At 42.5% G+C, this 15,482-nt stretch overlaps 1 protein-coding gene across 1 annotated transcript in view; it reads left to right on the forward strand.

Annotated features, from left to right (window-relative positions):
* Positions 1–7,163: 7,163 nt before the first annotated feature.
* The window catches only part of dipk2aa (divergent protein kinase domain 2Aa), a 28,250-nt gene continuing 19,931 nt past the window's right edge, over positions 7,164–15,482 (forward strand). Inside the window, exon 1 of the mRNA XM_042090784.1 lies at positions 7,164–7,174. The gene's annotated coding sequence lies outside the window, so the exon portion shown is untranslated. The remainder of the gene's footprint in view (positions 7,175–15,482) is intronic.

Here is a 15,482-nt window from a genome sequence, read left to right on the forward strand (position 1 = left end):
ACACACACATACTCTCTCTCTGTCTCTTGTCTGCCTGTCTGTCTGTCTCTCTCTCTCTCTCTCAGGACATCAGGAGTCTGTCTCTGTTTGTCTCCCTTGTTCAGGTAAGCCAGATCACTCACTCTCACTCACTAACTCACACACACACACACACACACACACACACACACACACACACACACACACACACACACACACACACACACACACACACACACTTATCTCTGTACTTTCCTCTCGTAAGCAAGTCAAGGCAGCTGGGTTATTTAAAGCTGTGCTGAGGCCTCTCGCTCTGTGCCCTGGCTTAATCATGCAGAGCGAGGCCGAGGCACGTGGGACGTGATCCTGGCAATTAGGCGCCAGGCACCCCTCTGCCCTGGACCCCCCTCCCTCCCATCTTATTGGATTGCCATTTAGTGCCTCCTCCACCGCTGCTGCCACCACCCTACCCCTGCCCACCCCACCACCTCCCCCGGCAGGAGGATAATGAGTGTGGATTGCTGGCCGTAGATGTGGGAGGCTTCTGGCATGCTGCTGCGCCTCAGCTGGATGTAAGACAGCCCTTCCATCCTCCAGCAAGATCTTCATCTCTCTCCCTCTCCCTCTCTCTCTCTCTCTTTCATTCACATATTCTCTCAGTTCAATTAAATTTAAGTGAACTTTATTGCCATTATCTTTTTTGTTTAATTGTAAGGGAAACACAATTAAACACAATGTTTAAATACAGAAAACAAAGAATAGGCAAACAAACATCTGAGATTAACAAACCTATATGTTTGTGTCTACATGTGTGCCTCTCTCATGCTCTCTCTCTCTTGCAGACACTCTCACTTTCTCTATCACTATGTCTTTCATTCTTATTTTCATACTCTCTTACATTCTCTCTTGCCTCTCTATCTGTCTCACTGTCTGTCTGTCTCACTTATCTGTCTCACTTATCTGTCCATCTCTCTCTTCTGCTTTCACCACACAACTGCATGGCTAACAGGCAGCCACTCTCCCCACTAAGCAGCTCATCCATGTAAAAGTAATCAATAAGCCACTACCAGGAGAGTAGGTAATGGCATAATGCATTTGGAGCGTACAGCATGGAACGGAAAAAAGGCTAGTGTTTCACAATTGTCTGTATGGCAGAACCATTCCCGTTAGTATGTAGTTGTAATAGTCAGGTATAGTGACCTCAGCTCTGGTTTCCAAAGCCAGAAAGAAATAAAATATTGTTTAATGTTACAGTTGATGGATGCATGCAACGTCTTAGAAATAAACACTTGCAGTGGAAATGTTGACAGTATGGAATTGGAATACACAGTATGCTAATAGGATGTGCTGTTTGCTTTAAGATTTTATTTTGGTAATGTTTTCTGACCGTGGTTTACATCTGTTATGTAACAGAGCAGCATGTTCTTTGTTCACCTATTTCTCTGTCCCACTCTGTTATTAGTTCAGGCAAGCTCTCTCACTGGTCAGAGAAAGGTCCACATGGTACGTGCTAGGACTGAGAATGATTCAAGTAAAGTTTTCTTCATGTCTGAGGAAGAGAGGTATTCACAGTGCTGGTAATGGTATCATTCACACCTCAAAACCTCGTCCTCTTGTCTAAATGGCCTGTAAGTGTCTAGACCTTGCATAAGCTCATTTAGACAACATAAAAAAACAAATGTGTTTGGCTGCTGTGTCTGTTCACCTCTCTCTTTCCTGCTCTCTTAGTGCTTGTTGTTGTTTTTGTGTGAGCTCTTTGGAATCATGACATACAATACCGGCAAATAGAAACTCGCACATAATGTATTTGAATGAGCTGTGGGGGACAGTCAATTTTTTCAGTCTTTGTTTACTGTGAAATAGCTGCTCAGATCCACCTAATCAGTATAGCTCTCCACAATGGACAGTGGATAACTTAATCAGAATGTCGAAGAAAGCTAGAGAATGCCACTGACGGAGGAATAGTGAAAGAGGAAAAGACGGAGGAGGAGGCAGAGAAAAAACAGAGGAAGATGAGAGTGCTTACCAAGACAAAGCTGTCTCATTCTCCTGTTCTCACTCTGTGTGTCCATCTACAGCATGCCATTCTCTGGGTTGGGTGTATATGAGTGTGAACCTTTGTTGCGTCTTTGCCATGTGACTCTATAAAGGTGCCGAATTGTGTAATTGTGTGTGCGTGTGTGTATGTGTGTGTGTGTGTATGTGTGTGTGTGTATGTATGTGTGTGTATGTACAGTGTGTGTGTGTGTGTGTGTGTGTGTGTGTGTGTGTGTGTGTGTGTGTGTGTATGTGTGTGTGTGTGTATGTATGTGTGTGTATGTACAGTATGTGTGTGTGTGTGTGCGTGTGTGTGTGTATGTGTGTGTGTGTATGTATGTGTGTGTATGTACAGTATGTGTGTGTGTGTGTGTATGTGTGTGTGTGTGTACGTGTGTAGGTGTGTGTACATCGTGTGTGTGTGTGTGTGTGTGTGTGTGTGTGTGCACATGCATTCTGTATGTGTTCATGGTGCATACTGCATGTGTGTGCAGGAGAGTGTGTATACGGCTTGTTATGGCTTGTTTCTAAGCTGCATCCTCCTGCGACCCGGTAATTCCCCTGGCCCTTCGTCACACTGCCCTTGACCCATCTTTGCTCTCTGGGGATGGAAAGGTGTCAGCTGTTGCCATGGTGCCACTCCACCCCAGCCTGCTGCCACATATGCACGACTACATGCCTGGATCAAACGCTTCGGAAGCATTTTATCACCTGACACAAAGGATTGCCTGGATCAAAAGCTCAAGTTTCAACCAGTCAACCAATTCCTAGTCTGGTACAGGGGCACGCCAGGATCAAATGTTCAGGAACCAGTTTATACTTTATACGTTTGGTTTACGGCTGGAGCATCAACGGGCCATTCCCCTCTGATCCCTGGGTGTGAGTAGTATGCATGGCAAAGCTCCTTGCATAATTGAGACAGCTCTGTGAATAAAGTTTTAATAAGGGGAAGAACTCTAGTGTACCCTCAGGATATGCCTTTGTTCTCTCTCTCTCTCTGTTTGTCTTTCTCTGTTTCTCTTTTGGGTGGTGCATGTTTGGGTGGTGCAATAGAAGGTCAAAATTAAAAGGTAGAGTTGCGACAATGGGTGTTCAAAATTCGTTAAGGTCACGTGGTTCATGTAAACTTCAAAAAGTTCCCGGAAGTGATTGACAATGGATTAGAATGCATTAAATAAGCTACTGTTCAATGAGAGACAGAGCCACACTTTTGGGTAATTGACAGACAATAAATGCATTGATATACAATATTTATAACACAGTGTAATTATTGTGTAAACTGTGTAGTTATCCTACCATTACAACAATATTAAATTAAAGCAACACCAAAGAACTTTTCCTCTGTCGCACGCACTATTTGTTTATCCAGCACCAGCTTTGCAAATAACAATGTCCACAGACAATGTAAAATATGTTGCATGATTTTATGAAAGTAGGATGTATTGCGACATCAGATGCAAGTCAAATTTGTAGTTTCTCATGTCTCATTCCATCGAACTACAGATCCGCTACCCGATCCGGCAAACTTACATAGTGCGTGCGGTTATAGCCGATAGAGGGCCGCGAAGCGAATGCAGAATGTGCCGTTCACCCTATTACGAGTTGATGAACCACTGAAACGATTTTCGAAACATTATTTTAATGGTGCTTTCTATTTGTCTTGTAAATCATCGTACACCCACTCGTACAACATGTACGAATGAGTGGCTATAGGAACGCCTTTCTCTCGAGCCACGAGGGGCATTAGCAGGAGGCTAGTCATTGTTATTGTTTTGTGCTACATGTAGCCTCTAGCTAAACGGCTAGAAAACAAATTGTTACATTGTATTGCAGGCACAGCAAAACCGTGCAATGCATGAATTGGCGACCGGATTGAAGCAGCAATGTAATCTAGTGTGTAAGAGCATTACATCAACATTAACATGACCAACACAGTACATATACAAAAATGCATGTCATCTCATCTCAACTATGGGCGCAGCCATGTTTGTTGTAAGGTCGTACGTCCACCTTGGGGTACCCTGAAGTACTCCGAGGTAAAGTGGGCGTGCCTGCCCAAAATGCCGCAAGAAAGCTGGGTAATTTACACTTTCCAACTCGGGCGGCGGATTTACGAGACAAATAGAAAGTACGGTAAGGTACAAAAAACTCGGTGTTGCTTTAAATTCCAGACCGTAGCCTGCTAAATATCGGAAGGTGACCTTTTTTCCCTTTTACGTATGTGTCACTTAATATTGATTTCTGTACAAAACCAAGACGGGAGATTCTTTAGAAAACACAATAGCACCCACCCCATAAGTGTAACCTAGGCCTATCTAAATTATCGTTATAAAAAAAAATGACCTAGTACGTGACTCAAGAGCTGTAAACAGTGTTTTTGAGACTGCGTGTAGCCTACAAAAGCGCATGGAGATTTTAATTTTGCAACGAGAAACTGTAACATTAACTTGTTTGAGTTTTCTCCCCAACGTTTTCTCTGGTAGTTCTTCACTGATCTGAGATAATGAGCGAACTACCTTAAGTAGCTCGCGTCTCGGGAGAATAAAAAAAAAGGTTTAAAAGTTTTCTAACATCTCTCCACTGTAATGGTGGGCATGTTAAGTTAACCGTAGCATTACCTACTGTACACAAACCCCATGGTAATGCGATCGAGTGACCAAAATAACATATAAAACGTGATAGTCCTTGATAAATAACCAGGCTATGAACTCATAAACAACAGCATTTTGTCACCGTTTGTCATTCACCGTGCTGTGAATATAGCATTAAGATGCTAGGCTAAAGAGCTTGAGATTCAGAGAACCTGCATGATTGTGCTCATCCTGTAAGAAAATAGCAATTTGATCAGTGATCATGCATCATATCAGCGCAAGCTTGGTTTGAAACTGGTTTCTGGGGATGGGGTTTACACGATCCTTCACTGGGCTAGTGCCTGCTGTGTTGACCGTGCTGATGCTGTTGCAGCTCCCTCAAATCTATATAGGTTCTCATGCATATTAGGCTAGCTTGCCAATGAAAATGAATGCAACATAAAAAATAAAAAAAACTGTAGGCTACTGCTCCTAACTGAAGAAACGTTTACGTTACTGTCAGGAAATTATTATTAGCATTGTATAACAATTTGTGTAAGCAGAAATATTGTTGTGCTGAGTTCTAAGAACAGAGTTCAAGTTAAATGTTGTTCACCCAGTGCACCCAGACAGACAGGAACTGCACCCTAGTCTGTGTGTGGGTGAGATAAGAGTATGTCACAATGAAGTCGCTATGTCTTGCTTCCTATTTTCTGTGTGCATCTGTACAATAAAAGACACAGCTTTTGGGCTGCAGAGTCAGAGACTGATGGTGTGAGGAATTCTTCCTTACATTAGCAGGCTCTCCTCTTGGTACCAGAGTTTGTGGGCAAAGCCATACTACGTGTTGTGGTTCTTGTATCTATATGTTGGGGTTAAATTCCCTGACAGTTACCAACAATGTTAACAACAAACTCAGCTTCACTGCTGCAAACAAAGTTGGCTATATGCTTCGCCATATAACGAACCAGCTAGCCTTGTGATAACAAAATCTTCACCTTTTGTTTAGTCCACTGAAAGTTATCCACATATCAAACGATTAAATACACAGTTATGGAGGAATTGTTTTTGGGGAAGCAGTTGCACTATATCCCACTTTTGCTGCCTTTAAGCCACTTAAATCTATAGCCTAGATGAGCATTGCGCATACGTTACAACTTGACGTGATGGTGAAGCTAAATGCCCAAGAAACGTCACATCATAAAAGTTGTAGGCCTACTAAACGCAAACACTTAATAACAGCTTGTTCGTGGTGGTGTAGTACTGCCTAATTGAAATGGGATAGGCAAGGGTTATTTTATTTGATGAGGAGCTGATAAAGACTGAGCAGCAGAAAAGTCATAGTCGATACATAAATCGTTTAATATTATAATTAGGCTATTGATAGCCTACTATTACTTTACTACTATTACTGTTATTATTATTATTATTCGGATGAGGCAAAGGAATGTAAATCTGAGTCTGAAATGTTGGCTACAAACAGTCTATACTGCTGTAACTGCACTGCTGCTATTATTAATTGTTAACTTCCGGGAACTATTTGAGGATTCCATTAGCTGCCATTGTTGGAAAAAATGGAACATTAGCGTCAATGGAGTTGTCGCAACTCTACCTTTATATGGCTCTGACTCAGACAAGCCTTTTCCTTTTTGATACAACAGCCAGTTGGAGTGGTGAATTGTTCTCTGTGTCTCAATAATGCACATAAAACAACAAATCAAAACAATACAAAGCCAAAGTACCCTGTACAGAAAAAGCCTTGGATTAGTCTTTCTACACCATTATTGTTCTCGATAAACACAAACCACGACTGTGTGCTTCTCAGACTCGTCCTGAATGCAGTGCTTTGACTGTCCAGTCTCACAGGAAGGGACCAGCAGGGCATTGTCTTCTCCAGTATGACAGCAACATACTGTGTTGCATAAACAGAAGAGAGAGAGAGAGAGAGAGAGAGAGAGAGAGAGAGAGAGAGAGAGAGAGAAAGAGAGAGGGAGAGAGTAAACCAGGGAGCCACCATCTGACAGAGGACTGGTGTGTCTAAGTTAGGGGAAAGAAAACAATGAAAAAAACGTTCAGCCATATTACATGTTCCCTGATCTCTTCCCTTTCCTTATGCTATCTTTCTCTATCTCTCTCTGTAGGAGAGCCAAAATTATGCAGTGGAGAGAATCTCCCAAAAGGACCAGAGAAAATGTGTGAGCGTGCGTGTTATTGTGTCTGTCTATGTCTTTGTGGGTGTGTGTGTGTGTGTGTGAGAGAGAGAGAAATTGTAAGTTTAAGTCTTCGTTTTTAATAATAACATTGTAGAAAGATGGTGCTTCATAAACCCTAGAATAACTGCATCATCACTTGTCGCAGATGAAAACAACAAACACATATCTCTCCACCCAATTAGAGGAGAATGTAGGCTTCCATGGGAACAGTGGACTGAAACTCCCATAGGAGTGTTGGTGTGTGTGTGTGTGTGTGTGTGTGTGTGTGGTAGGGGGGCAAAGCTGAGTAAGTGTTTGTGTGTGTGTGTGTGTGTGTGTGTGTGTGTGAGATAGAGAGAGAGAGAGAGAGAGAGAGAGAGAGAGAATGTGTGCTCTGTGAATGTGAATCACTATCAGCAAGGCTGTGTGTGTGTGTGTGTGTGTGTCTGCGTTTGTCTCTGTGTGTGTTTGTCATGGGCGTCGGAGGCTTTTTGAAAGTGGGTGTTTGTTAATTACTTTGTTAATATTTGTTACTTTGTTAATTCTGTATTTGGGATGTAGCACTCACAAAAACTGTTCACTAATGTTAGCAATGTTTTATTGACATGGATTTAACTTTACCTAGCGCCGCTGTAATCAAAACGAGAAAGCCTTCACAAGTGTTTTGAGCTGTGTGTAATCTTGTCTGACATGGACATTCGATATTACATGAACAGTTATAAAAAGTGGGTGGGACACGTACCCTTGGATAATCGACTCCCATGGTGTCTGTATATGTATATCTGTACATTTCTGACATGCCCTGACCTGCCTGCCGGTCCCAGTGGCTGAGAGACTTCCTGCAGCCTGAAGATGAGATTCAGGTTCAAGCCTGAAACTGACACCGTGTCATCCCACAACAATAACACACACACACACACACATACACACACACACACATGATAGGCACATGTTATTCAGCCTGTCCATGGTCTCTTTCTTTGTTGTCTAAAATGGTCGTATAGTAGTATAGTCTAGTGAGGATAAATATCCATAACATTTCTTGTTGTGGACTTGTGACTTGCAGAGACTTGCAGAGTCAGAGAAAACCCCTTCAAGTTGATAGAGCAACCTGCATGGCTCTCTCATGACCAGTTTTACCTCTGCCACCTTCATGCTCACACACATGCATTTATTTACTCATGTGGCAGAGGAAATGTCTACTCGAGCTGCTGTGCCTTGACCAGGCCAGGTACTGGTTTTCCTCCCCCCTCGGCTACACTGCCGTCAGGCATGAGTGATTTATCCCTGCTGCTGAGCATGGCTGCTGGGCCACGCTTGTTTTTGACTCATGCATTATGGAGAGATGTCAGCTCCGAGCTAAACGACCTCCACTGCATCGCTATCCACAGCAGCACAACCCTTGCATACAGGTACGCACACAGTAAATGTTTTAAACTGGAGGGTTATGGGCGCAGGACTGTGACTTTAGTCTACTTATGCAGGGGGTCAGATTGACCTCTCGTCATCTGCAGCGTTATTAGATCTGCCTCAGTAAGCAGGTTGGCTCGTAAAGATGTATTGTCTTTCCCCAGCACTGAGAGGCTTGTGTATCATTGATGCAACTCTTTATTCCAGAAATGTCAACCTGTAATTTCTATAGAGGGAAGTGGAAAGGAAGGTTATGCCACAGCATCACTGCTCTGTCTTGATTGGAGTGGCAATGTGTTTTCAGCATGTAATGTCATTAAACGTCGTAAGTAGTTTGCTTTCTATAGTAGTATGCTTTCTACTGAGGCTGTGTGTTTATGAACAGTATGGATTTCATAAAGGCGGAGTGGGGCTGCATTAGTTCAAGTGCAGTCATGTCTTCTCTCATACTAGTCTCAGTTCAGATGCAACTGCAGCAGCTGTTAATATACTCAACGTGAACACAAGTACATGCTGAAAAAAAAGGATTCTTTGATATAGTAAGGCTTTTATTTGAGCCGTCTACACAACACCATGCCACACTATTGTCAGTTTCAGTTAGTATTGATGTAGTTTGGAATAAAGTTGTAAAGTTTTGGAAATTAAATTTATGAAAGATTCTAACATGGGAGAAAAGCTGCAGGCATGAAAAAGGAAATAAAGTAACTGTAACATAACTGCTTTGATGGCCACATCAGATCTCTTCTAGACGTTCAGCAATAAAATACAACTCCAAGGTCTTTCAGGGATACCAGTACAAGAGAGGGACAGCATGCATATGCTGGCAGACAGATGCCGTACTAAAAAGAATAAGCAGTAGACAGAGGAAGAAACAACTAACTGTCAAAATGTTAAGACAACTCTCATATCTCCAACTCTCATCTTCATCTCATCTTCCTCCCCAACATACTGACAAGGAGGCAGAATAAGAATAAATCATTGTAACAGAACATCCCAAAACAGGGAAGCATTACCGGCAACGAAAACAACAGCTACAACACAGGTTTAGTACAACACCCCCCCCCCCCCCACACACACACACACACACACACACTGGGGCCACCATGCCTCTTACTCTACTTACTGTTGTGCTTGGAGCCCCAGGGCCTGCCTGTGGCTTTCTCCCTCATTACTGGCAGGGGGAGAAGGGGGAGAGGATGAGGAGGAGGGGCAGCCAAAGAGTCACAGTGCTCCTCAGTGCACTTGTCTATCTGCAGCCAGAATGCTGTCTGTTCACCTCCGCTTCCCTCTTTCTCCCTCTATCTCTCCATCTCCCTTTCTCTCTATTCCCTCTCTCCCATGCACCTCTACTCTCTTTGAATTGATATTTTCTCATACATCATTTCCTCTGTCTTCCCTCTTTTATCTCCCCTTCCTCTGTTTTTCTCTCTCTCCTTGATGGAGATTGTTTCATTCTCCACTGTGAATAGGAATCAGTGCCTTTTCTTGTACAGTCTCTTGCTGTATTCTCCCCTCACTAGGACAGATGGCTGATATTGGTGGAGGAGGCACTCATGCAAGAGCCCACACAAACCCCCTCAGCGCCAGATTGTGTCAGGACAATCCAGGCAAAATGAGGTGATGTCAGATTGATCTGGGTTCACTCAGGTGGGTCTAGAAGTAAGGCATGCAGGTGTGTTTGTGTGAGACATGTCACTGCATGCAAGTAAGGTACAGATGGGCGACATGTGAACTATGCACACACATCTTTTCTACACAAAGCTTAACAACTGGGCTTAATCCCCTGCAATCTCTCATTCTGTTTTCTCACTCTTTCTCTTGCACTCCCAATCATCCTTCTACACACACATGCATGTGTTGGCACACAGAGAGAGAGAGAGAGAGAGAGAGAGAGAGAGAGAGAGAGAGAGAGAGAGAAACGCACACACACACACACATACATACACACACTTTAAATGTATTGTCATTATTCGTCTATATACACTGTTACAGCCTTCACCACAAAGAGCAATACAGCCTGAGGTTCCCATGTGTGTTAAGTGTTAAGAGAAGAGGCAGAGATGCCCGTCCGTGTTAAGTGTTAAAAGCAGAAGCTTCACTATCCGGATATAACACCACAGGACTGGGGGAGTGTGACAGCTTGAGCGAAGCTCATTTATCAGTGTTATCGCACAGTGGAGGGGGCTGCATAAGATCAGAGAACACCTCGGCCCTGTGAACAGCCAAGGCTGCTGATGCCTACAGCTCGTGTGTAGGAGAGCAATGGCTAATATGGCAGCGTCGGAAAGGCACAAAGGCACACTGACGTTAAAAAAGTAGGAGAGAGAGGGAGAGACAATCACACACACACACACACACACACACACACACACACACACACACACACACACACACACACACAATCATAATATGGAAATACACCACGTGAATTATGTGAATTTAATTGAAAAAAGATTGTGAGAACAATGTAAAAAAGTTTTCTGCAGTGCCATTTGACACTACTTCAAAAAATCATTTTTCTGCATTGTGGATTGTTGCATTTCTTGTCAGATTGCAGTGGAGAAAAATGAAGGCATTATGATATGTTTTTATTTCAGGAGGCAATTTTGTATTGAGCACATTTATACGCTACTTCCACACACACACACACATACAGAGAGAGAGAGAGAGAGAGAGAGAGAGAGGGAGAGAGAGAGAGAGGGAGAGAGAGGGATAGAGGGAGAGGGAGGCCCAGTAGGCTCAGCAGTTGTCAGAATGCTTTGGGCTTATATAAGCTGTCTGAGTTCATGTCAGTGCCTGGCTGCTCACTCTATGTCACTCACAGGAAAGCGCAGTGAGGGTGAGGAGTGTGTATGTGTGTGTGTGTGTGGAGGGGGGTGATGAACGATGACCGCATATGGCCTCACTTTTTCCATGGCACATTTTTTAAGCATGACTTAAAGCAGGGCAAGATTAAATCAAAATGCATGCATTCACACAGACACATACATATGCAGAGGTGTCAAGTAACGAAGTACAAATACTTTGTTACCTTACTTAAGTAGAAGTTTTGGGTATCAATACTTTACTGGAGTAATTATTTTTCAGCCGACTTTTTACTTCTACTCCTTACATTTTAAAAATAGCCTCGTTACTCCTATTTTGTTTCGGCTTGTTTTCATTCCGACGTCATCGTTCAAAAAAAAAAAACCTATCCAGCTAAATCGCGCCATCCGGATAGAGTGAATTTGATTGTGGTTGGATTAGAAGTATAAACATATACCATTCCGACATCCTATTGGTTTGTATGTGATCCATTGCACCTGCGCACTAAGACACTAAGAACGTCACACTCCGGCAAGGACATAGCAGACGTATGTAGCCAAGTACAAAGATGTCCGTGGCAGAGACTCGAGAGAACTCGAACAAAATTTCCCAACCAAACCAAGCACCAGCAAGGTGGTTGCCAACCAACCTTTGTACGTCCTTGGCCATACCTATACTAAAATGCATATACTGTGTGCGGCTGAACAGGTAGCCCAGTGCATCTAACATTTTTCAACATTAACATTTTAATATAACATATTAATGTTTTTTGGGGGAGGTGGGGTAGAGCACTATAGGCCCCTGTGGCACGGCATAAGCTTTTGTCCTTAATGGCATTGTTTTCCCTTACATTACTTTTACTTTTATACTTTAAGTAGTTTTGAAACAAGTACTTTTACTTGAGTTTATGGTTTACTGTACACTTCAACTTCTACAGAAGTCTTTTTAAACCCTATATCCAGGGATGTAGTGGAGGCTAAACGCAAGTAAACACAATTTACCTACCTCTGAAATTTCAGAAATAGAGTTTATCCACCTCTCAAAAGAGTTTATTCACCAATTGCAACTTTTAACATAAAAAAATCACACTGTATTATTCACATTCACAATATATACACTCAACACGCTAGGAACTATTTAATACCACTGATATTGTTGAAACATTGGACAATAACCTCCACCATCACCAAACATGTTCTGAATGTTCTACCTGAGTAATGAATGTGAATACTTTTGACACCTCTGTACATATGTAGACCCATGATATACAGTACCCTCACACCCACTACAACAGACAGACGGAAAGACAGACAGTCTAACATATAGCATTTGTTAAGTCCTTGTGGGATTCTCATTCGTCAGTCATCTTCATTAAATTACTAAGCAATAGGAGAAACCTGTGATTTGGACCATTAAGTTGGAAAATGTCATGTATACAGTAGCTTATATATTAAACACTTTCACAGCGGCAACAAACACAAAACAGAAAGCTTCCAGTTCGCGGCCTGATCACACACCAGCCCCTTGACTAATTCAGCAGCTGTTATGTAATTATGTGGTTTGATCTCCTGCACTCGGGCTGAGGAAGCCTGTAATTGAATAATCACCCTGGCATAACACAACAACCAACCAGCTCAGGGCTGTCATATGAGGACCGTTCTCTTGCAAATCTGCCAGTTTAAAACGCTTTCGCTGTATCCCCACCACCGTCCTGCTCAGACATATGATACATAACTTTGTCATCAGCGCAAAAGCCACTTTTGAGGCCATGAGCTTCGCTAGACCCCAAAGGTCTGAATAGTTAAGCTGTATGAAGTTTCAGACGCTAAGGTGATTTATAGTTGACTTGAATTGGGCTTTGTAGTTATTTGCATGCATATTATGACTTGTTTTGTGTCAAAAATCAATCAATTAAAATTGAATATTGTTACGTAGTATAATGTAAGTATATGATATGTTATGCATATTTTGTATTTATGTTATAATAAGTTTTCATAATTGACTAACAAATTTGATTATATGAGTTTATTAATATGACATTTTGTGCACATTTATTGAATAATAACAGAACAATTGCCACACACACACACCACACACACACACACACACACTCTCTCTCTCTCTTTCTGTCTCTCTCTCTCTCTCTCCATCGGAGGTGGGTCTTAGAGCTCCCCTGTCTGGAGAAGCAGCTGTCTGTGCTTCTCGTCCCACAGCTGTTCAGCTGAGTGCTCTCTTCAACATGGTGGCGTTTACAACATTGTGACTGACGGGCAGCTATACTGCGGCCTTTGGACAGGACAGAACGAACAGGAAGGCAGTGTATAAAAATATGTCCACTATATGGGAGGTGAAGATTTTACTGTGCTGCCACACAGCATTAGCTTGGAGGTAATTATGTTATGGATAATATATTGTTCACTGGTCCTCCGCTTCACCTCGGGGTTCTGTTCAACCTGTTGAGACTTATTTTCTGATAATGACCAGTGGAAATTATCCCGCTTCATGCTAATGGTACTTTCTGCATTCTGAAGAGCTGTATAATAATACTAGGTAGAAATCTAGGTAAAAGGCATTAGGCCTACTAGGTACAAGAAATTAACAGAAATTAATTAGCTCATAATTCATCCAGTGCTCATGCCCTGAGTTCATCTCTGTAATACAAAAGCACTTCTGCTAAAGTACCAGTGACAACTGACCAGTCAGGATTGTGACACATACACACTAAGTCGTTTCTCATTGCAACAGGGGCCATTCAAGGTTGCTTGTGCCAACACAGTTTAATATTCAAACGAAGAATTGGCAGAAAGGGAAATGACCTCTCTGATGAGGTAAATACAACCATCTTTGATGAAGCGCATAGAACCCCCTTTTTTTCCACTGACGCCTGAGCGCTCTTGTCAGAAACATTACCCGCAGTTGTGCACACAGACGAAGTCAGAGAGTCAGGTTTAATGGGGTGTATCCCTCTATGCATAAAAATGCCATTTCTATTTATGCCGTCACGCTCCACCACATAGATATGATGCTGCTGAGAGAGAGCAGTATCTCTTATCCTGGCCTGTTGACATTTATTGGATGGTATTCATACATTCTCCCCCGTCTGGCCCCTGCTCTGGCTAGGAGCAGGCAGATAGCACAGGCACCTAATGGAAAAGGAGCTATTCTTTTATTGACTGGCTCAGGGGACTGGATTGATGGGTTACGTCTCAGGCCCTGCTGCAAGATCAGCGCTTCTGCGCAAAATTCTAGTTTATGGGTAAAAACACATTCAGCATTTCCAGCATTATACTACTGACAGGGCCCACGAGTAGGCCACTTTGAATGGGAGCTTGGCGGAAGCTTGTTTAATGATTTCTGGGAAGGCAAGATGCAACAGTTTTCTACGCTGTCTGCTCCAAGTTGTAAATGAAAGCAAGACAGTATTTCACCTACCTGTAAATGCCTGTCAAAAGCAGAGGACTGTTGCTATACCAAAATGATCTTAGGTAAGAACTAAACACTATGTATGGATGGTATGACAATAAATAACTAACATATTTTATGATTTCACACAAATGTCTTGTAGGTAAACAACTATGAAGCAGTGTGCTGAAACATAGGTTTATTCCTGTAGAATTTCATTGTGACATTTGCAATAACGTTTGTGGAAACAGGAGAAATGATTCCTCCTGTAATCACTCATATTTAGGCCCTTTTTAAAACACATAATGAGGTAAAAAATGTTATTTGTAAAAGGAAAGATATCGTTTAGAGTAGGAAAGAGATAGTTTAGAGTAGGTTCACTCCCAGTCGCTGCTGCTGTCGGAGATGAATGAGACAAATGAGAGTGCTCCAGTGTGAGTGATGAGGAGCAGGCTCATCCAGAATGCATCTGGAATCAATCGCCTCAATGCTCCCAGCCATGATGCCCCGCCGAGTGGATCTTTAACGGAACATCATCGGTCCTCACTGGTCCTCACACACACACACACACACACACACACACACACACACACACACACACACACACACACACAAACAGAGAGAGCTCAGACAGAGGTGTTGACAGCTGTCTCAACCTAGCAAAACAGCAGAGATTAATCTCACATACTGTACATGATCCATCTGATTTATTTCCTGCAGAAGAAGAAGGTGTTGTGCTAGTGACTAATTCCTATCATCTTTTTTATTATTATTATTTTTATTTACTAGTTTTATAGATTTGGCGAGAGGTTTTTTGACACGCCATTGGGGCAATCAAGGAGGCCCTTTTATCATGACAAAACCTTTCTGGTGACAGGTAGCTCAAGGAGCAGCTTTTAGAGTGTTTTCGATAGCGCCTTTAAGGTCGGAGATTTGGAGAGTTGGAGAAAAAGGAGAAAAAAAGGGGGGGGACTGGACCTTAATCAAACCTTTTTATCAGATGCCTAATGTCAAAAATTGGTTACATGGAGCACTTAGTTGTGGAGAGCGTCAGAATGAGCGAGCCACTCTTCAGCCACCATAGTCT

Source organism: Alosa sapidissima, chromosome 1 (assembly GCF_018492685.1).
Source record: "Alosa sapidissima isolate fAloSap1 chromosome 1, fAloSap1.pri, whole genome shotgun sequence".
Lineage (NCBI taxonomy): Eukaryota > Metazoa > Chordata > Actinopteri > Clupeiformes > Clupeidae > Alosa > Alosa sapidissima.